General features: G+C 48.6%; 1 protein-coding gene and 1 non-coding gene across 4 annotated transcripts in view; one reads left to right on the forward strand and one right to left on the reverse strand.

The window, feature by feature from the left end:
• LOC127041341 (uncharacterized) overlaps positions 1-7,191 on the forward strand; it is a 227,248-nt gene that overhangs the window by 198,214 nt on the left and 21,843 nt on the right. The window lies entirely within an intron of this gene.
• TRNAI-AAU (transfer RNA isoleucine (anticodon AAU)) lies at positions 1,613-1,685 on the reverse strand. The gene has a single exon. It is a non-coding gene; the product is annotated as a tRNA-Ile (tRNA).

Below are 7,191 nucleotides of genomic sequence, written 5' to 3' on the forward strand. Positions count from 1 at the left end.
GTAAAGTGGAGGTTAGAGATGTAGCAGCCAGTGGTGCCTTGCCAAATGTGTCTGCTCTTCCCACCTTTTGGTCAATCTTTTGAGGAAGCAGAGAAGACTGCCTTTGCCTTGCAGTGCAGATGCTTCCAAAAGAAACTGCTTGTTTTTTTCTGACAAGTGTCAGAAGGAGGCACCTAAGAAACGTGGGGACAGGGAAAAGGTCATCGTAACTCAACTTGCATCCATGGCTCTTGAGGCCACAATGCAGAGCACTGAACACTGTAGGACCACAGGTGGTGACAGAAGGGGCTTTTCCAAAGGCATTTTCCATTAGCATGGTCCTCTCTGTGTGCAGAATTCCTCATCGTTTGATGTCTGCAGGCCCTGGAGATTATTTGGCATCTCTCTCTCTGTCTCAGTGAACATCTGCTGTGGTTGTTGAAAGTCTGTGATAGGATCTACAGGATGAAACCTGAACAGAGGGACCCCTGAGCCCTGTATCCCACCACCTGGATTCCATCTCACACTGTGATGCTGTGACAGGCTGCGAATCTCTGGCACATATTGTACTTACATAGACATCCACAGGTTGGGGCACATCCAACGGAGTTACATGAATGCTTCTCCCAGCCACTCATAAAACTAACGATAGAGAGCCTCCTGCCAATTCCCCCCCATCTCTGCAGCCTTGCACCCCTGAATTATATCGCAGGAAGAGCGAACCACAGAGGCTGCCTCCCCCACATGCGGGAAAATGGCTTGACCTGCTAGCCCCGTGGACTAAGTCTCCAGGCCTCCAGCTTGCCCCATTCAACCCAACGGCTTGATCTTGTGGCCAGAATTATTTGCACTTGTGATTTCCCCCAGCAGTACCCCACAGGGTTCCAGGTTCAGCTCCAGCACAGGCCCCACAGGAAGGCTTAATTCTTGAGCTGCAGCACATGCTGGGCAGGCTTAAGGCTGGGCTTCCCATTGCAGAGGAGAAGAAGAAGACTCGGACCCTGGTGAGGCAGGCTGGAGCTTCTTGGATCCCATTTGCTCACAGCCAGCCCCCCGCCCCCACTCTCAAGTCGTCAATGGCACCCCAAGGTCGGCCAGAATGGAGCAGCGGTTTTTACTGCACCAAGTCCACTTATGGCTCACAGGCAACTCCCAGACTCTCCACAGCCCACCATCTCGGCCAGAAAGGAGCCCACTCAGCCTCACCATTGCTTCTTTTCCTTCCCCACAGAACTCCACTTCTCCTGACCTGCAAGTAGCCATCTCTGGGATGCCAAGAGGCAGGCAAAGGGGTCTATCTCCCAGAAGCCAACCACATCTCCATGGGTTCGGCCCTCAGAAGAGCAGATGGGGGTTTCCTGGATCCCAGTTGCTCACAGCCAGCCCAGCCCCCACCTCTAAAGCCATCAATCTATAGGCCAACCTCCAAGGGGAGAGGAGGCCAAACCACAAGCCTCCAAAAGGTGACACACCGCACTGCTCTAGGTTCTCCAGAATGACGCCAGGGTGTTTTCTCCACTGACGTCAGCATCCTCTGTCATGCAGGGGTTGGAGTTATCTCAGGGACAGGCCAATAGCAGAAGGAGGAGTGCCTTCCTGGACAGCAAGGGGATCTGAGAAAAGGAGACCAGCATGTTTCTGCCTGGCTTTGAACCAGGGACCTTTTGTGTATTGGGCAAATGTGATAACCACTACACTACAAAAACTCTGTCTGCTTAGCTTGTGCTCGCCCTGGCACACACTGATGGGGAAACGTAGAGCGAGTGGTGGCAGCCCTCCAATAGCTCAGCTGGCAGAGCAGAGGACTGGAGCTGGTGCTCAGGAAGTCATCCTGACGTCACCCTTCTGAACCTTGCTTGAAGGAAAGCTTCTTTTTCTTCCCCTTGCTGACGAAGAACAAGAGAAGAATGAAAGGGCAGGTGGGCCAGCTCGGTGCAGAAGCCCATGCTGTCTTTTCCTGCTGCATAGCCTGAAATGAGGGGTTTGTGGCAGTTAAAGGAACTGCTGCACTGTCAGAAAACAGACCAGCCCTGCACAAAGGGAGAAAGAAGAGCCTGCCAGAGCTTGGGATTGAACCACAGACCTTTAGCTTAGCATTCACCCAACTGAACTACTGCAACAGCTGCTACGTTTCTTTTTAACCTGTTGCTTTTCTGTCTGGGATGCTTTTGTCAGTGGCCCATTCAGACAAAATTCACATTTGCGTTCCTTAGCTGGCTAAAGCCCTTGTTTCCTAAACCAGGCAATCCTGGGTTCGACTCCCAGTGGTGCCTTGGGGAGTGGCTTTTGGGGCACCTGGCATTGGCTACTGCCAGAAGACAAGATTCAGAGCTAGATGGACCTTTGGTCTAACCCAGTATGGTTTTTCTTATGGTTTAAATTACACTCACAGGCACTGATAATAGAGTTCCTGAAAGTTTAGGTATTAAGAGCTGATAGGTCAGTGGTCCAGTCCCCTCAAGGATGACCCCCTCCCTCTGGGGCAGGGGCAGGTCTGAGCTCTCACACCAAATGCCCATTGTGGCTCCCAAAATCTGTGAGCGGCTCATTTAGTTTACACCCAGAGTTGAGACCTACTTTGTGTCCAGTGTCTGAGAATGAAAATCCTAAACCACCCTTTGAAATAACAAATGCAGCAGGATTTGCTATTGTCCCTGCCCCAAAGCAGAAAGATCAATGGAGAAATGCCATTGAGTCCAGGGTAATACTTGACTGCGGTTTTACCATTTCCACTTGCTAAACTCCCTCCCAACCTTCTGGGCTCGTAGAGCAGGGTACTGAGTCTGAGCCCAGACATGTGCACTGCAACTTTACTCCAGACCTAGCTGCATGATCCTGATTTATGTGACATAGACCAACCGTGGGTGTTTCATTGCACTGGAGACGTAGCCTAACGTTATATCTATACTGTGATTAAAACACCCAGGGCACCTGTCTCAAAGCCCTGATCAGCTGACTCAGGGTTATGGGACTTGGGCTGTGCCAGACTATAAAATTACGGTGCAGACATATGGACTTGAACCCAATCTCTGAGACCCCCCAGAGGGGTGAGGGTTTCTGAACCCAGGCCTCAGTGTGAACACAAATATCTGCACCACAGTTTTTAGCCTTTCAGCTTTAGCTCCATGAGCCCAAGTCAGATGACCAAGACCAGCCATGCTGCCACATTTATCCCAGGAGGGATGGACTCTAAGGGTACGTCGCCATTGCAGTGGAAGCCCAGGTGTGGCATGCTGTGCTTAAAGCAGCACCCTGCAATCCCCATATTCACCACTCTCATATAATGATAACATGGTTTGTACGAAGTCTGCCTGGTGAGCTATCATTTCAAAAGTCTTGATCTGTTGAACATTAATATCATGTTGGATTGTGTGTGCTCGCATTGGTTGGGAAGTTATAAAGTTTTGCTCTGTGTGCCTTACTGAAATATGTTATGAGGTCGGGAAATGCCCCCCACCAGCCTTTCAGGTGTGACAATGGAGGAGCCAGACTTGCTGCTGGCCCATTGAAGGTATCCACACTCCCAAGGACTATCCCAGGAACCTTGTACAATGCAGACTTCTCCGAGATAGCCCAGCAACAATGGACAGTGCTTGATTCACATCGTAGCAAAGGTATCTCCTAGCAAGTTGGAAGAAACTATGAAAGGGGGGTAGAGACATTATGAATTGGCCTCCTTTCTCCCACAACTCAATACCTGCAAACACATCTGGAGGACAAACACTGAACTGAGATAAATCAGAAGAGAATAATAATAATACATTCAAATAAAAGTCCCCAAACAGACTAGTATTGGTTTTTCAGCAGAAAATTTTCAGTCTGGGGAACTTTGTCTTCTCAGTCAGACCTTGCCAAGGGAAGCAGGTAGAAAATGTTTGAGTTTCCTCCTTCAGAACAGTTTGGCCTAGACACTAGCTCTGGTCCACGGTTGTGGCTTTGCTCAGGATGGGGGTCTTTTAATTATTTGGGCAAGTCCCAGGGTGTTTGGGGTAGATTATGAGGATGTTACCTTTTGAGATAAAGACTAAGAAATACAGGACTAGAGAAATTTTTTTAGATATCTGGGATTTAGACATTTAATTTAAAGCAAGGGGAGCGGGTCTGAGTTTCTGAGAAGGTTTTTGTTTGCAAGAAGCAACATTGTTGGGTCTGTTATTGTACCAAAGGGGGAGATGGTTGTCTATAAAGAAGAGGCGAAAACTAAATGCATCTGATGAGGATTAAATTTGAACTCATGCGTGCACAGGATAATGGATTAGCAGTCCATCACCTTAACCACGCAGCCACCCTCATCTGAACTGTTAAAAACAGGACAGGAGGAGAAATCTAAGGCCGACGGTGATAGGGACAATATGGAGTTTTAAGTACTAAGCAGAAGCAGGGACTGAATATGCTCCCCCCTCACATCTAGTGAGAAGCTGTGGGAAAGACTTCAGGAACAGACTGTGTTTGCCTAGACACACCTACTCTGCCTACGTATGGAGCATGATGGGGCCGCTTCCCGAAAATGACCAGTTTTGGCAGGTGTTGGGTTACAAATCACTTTAGGATTGAGTGGAATGAAATGTTATTATCCTTCCTGTATGAGTTAAGGGCAGCAGAACATACCTAGTCCCTCCTGATGGAGGGGTAGGTGAGTGAGGAATAGCTTTTATTGGACTGCATAGAAGTGATTGCGGACATCATCCCAAACCAGTGGTCCCCAAACTTTTCACACTGTGCCCTCTTAACCATGGCTGTGGCCCCTTGGAAGCCGCGGTCGAGAACCTGGGCTGGGAGTGGTACTGTGGCTTGCTGGGGAGAGGGGTGCAGACACAGGTAAAGGGGTTGCGGCTGGGCCAGGGGCTCAGGCTCAGGCTGAGGGTAGGGTAGGCTAAGAGCTGGGACAGAGTGGGACTGAGTGGTGCTCCCTCCCTGCCCTCCATGGGGGCTGGCTCAACCCTGAGGTGCCTCCATGAACATTCCTCTGTGCCCCCCTAGGAGGCATGCCCCGCATTTTGGGAATCACTGCCCTAAACTGACCCCTAGTCACTAAGCAGGGGCTAGTGATGCCAAAGCCCAGGGACAGGGAGCTTAGCCAGAGTGGCGCCTGCAGGTCACATGCTGGGGGGCTGACACAGGCTCAGTGCTCTGGAACAGCTCTGAGCCAAACCCAGGCAGAGTTCTCATCAGTGTGACACTGCCCAGGGGACGCTGTCACTGGGGGAAACCTCCTTGCCTTCAGCACGACCTGGGACTGACCTTGGACCTTTCAGCACCCGTTCCATGCCAGGAGCTTCCTGTAGTGAGTCACCTTAGCAGGACACCTGGGAAAACCTTACACCCCCCCAAAGGAGTCATGCACCCCCAACTTCCACAATCCCCAGTGACTCTCAGCCAGCATTGTAAAACAGAAGGTTTATTAGTGGTCTGGAATACAGCCTAGGAAAGTTCTTTGTTAGCATAGGAAGTAGGAAGATTCAGCAAAGTCCATCTTCATGAGACCCAAAACTCAGAGCCTGGGCTCTCCCCTTGAGTCTCAAAACCAGCAGACTCCTTGCTTCCAACAGCCCAACTCAGCCAGGCCCTTTTGTCCCTCTTCTGTCCTTTCTACTGTTTCCCTGGCAACCTACTCACCTGGCCTCCACTTCTTTCTTTGTTCTCTGAAGGACATAAATCACACCGTTTAGAGGTCAAGCAGAGGAGTTTATTGCACACAGCGCGCTGGTGGAATGTCACCTGCGTATTAGGTTTCAGAGGCACTGTCATGGTCTGTTTCCCCACCTTGAACTTTAGCGTCCCAGAAGTGGGGACCTGCCTGTTTACCTTCTAAGCTTAATTCCTAGCTTAGATCTTATCAGGCTGCACCACTCCAAAATACGTGTTTAGGTAACTCTTTGTCCCCCAAAACCTTCCCTGTGGGACCCAAGACCCCAAAACCCCCTGTTCTTCAAAACGAAGGAAATTAACCATTCCCCCTATCCCTTTCTTCCTCCAGATTTTTCCCTCCTGGGTACACTGGGCGATCACTGTGATTCAATCTCCCGATCTTAAACAGAGAGGAATTCACCTTCCCCCCACCTTCTCTCCCCCTCTCAGACTCTCCTGAGAGAGAGACAGTGAACCTAACACAGAGGGGAAATTACCTTTCCCTCCCCCCTTTTCTCTCCTTTCCCCCCACCAATCCTGGTGAGTCTAGACCCCGTTCCCTGGGGTCTCACAAAAGATAAAAATCATCAGGTTCTTAAACGAAAAAAAACTTAATTAATGAAAAAAAAAGTACAATTATCTCTTGGAAAATCAGATGAAAAATGTTGACAGAGCCTTCACTAGATAAACTGAGGGGACTTCCCTCCCCCTAGCAGAAAATACAGTTACCAGCAAACAGAGGTAACTCCTTCAGCCAAATACACTTTGCAAATAAAGAAACAACAAAATTGAATCACGGCCTTCTTCTATTGCTTACTATCTGAACCTGAGAGTCTGTTTCAGTAAGATTGGAGAAATCTGGTTACATGACTGGCTTCTTTTTAATCCCAAGAGAGACCAGAGAACAAGAAAACAGCACAAAAAAAAGACTCCCTCCACCCAGATTTGAAGTATCTTGTCCTCCCGATTGGTTTCTTTGGTCAGTGTCAGCCAGTTCACTGAGCTTGTTACCCTTTACAGGTAAAATGAGAACATTAACCCTTAACTTCTGTTTATGACAGGCACTGGTCCAAATTAATTGATTACAACCGAATATATAGATTTTCCATGGGAGGGGGAAAATGACGGGGTGGGCAGTTCCACACCCTAGCCTTAGGTTTTTGCAGCAATTCAAGATAAGCATATTATCCAATGGTTAAACATTGTTCATAATGTCCTAACAACTGGTCCCAGTAAGCAAGTTAAACATTTAATGAATACTTTGATAAAATGTTACTAGTATAAAATATCTAGTTGAATTCCGAATTTGGGGTCCATAGGAATGGCGCGACTCCTTTGATTTTCCAACAGGTACATTCTAGGGGTTAAAGCAAAGAAACAGTGAAAGTAATGGCAATAAAGTTCTTTTTTGTGTGTCTTAAGGCAGGCCGTTGGTTCCTCGGAAGGGAGCTTGGAAGGATGCCATATCTTCTACTGACAGTGCCAACTTCTCATAAACTCAAGGTTGGATTTGTGGGAAGAATGTCCTCACCTACAGAAGAGACTACACTAGGAACAGGGATTCTTTGTTCAATCTGCAACTCT

The sequence above is a fragment of the Gopherus flavomarginatus genome, assembly GCF_025201925.1.
Source record: "Gopherus flavomarginatus isolate rGopFla2 chromosome 13 unlocalized genomic scaffold, rGopFla2.mat.asm SUPER_13_unloc_2, whole genome shotgun sequence".
NCBI classification, from domain to species: domain Eukaryota; kingdom Metazoa; phylum Chordata; order Testudines; family Testudinidae; genus Gopherus; species Gopherus flavomarginatus.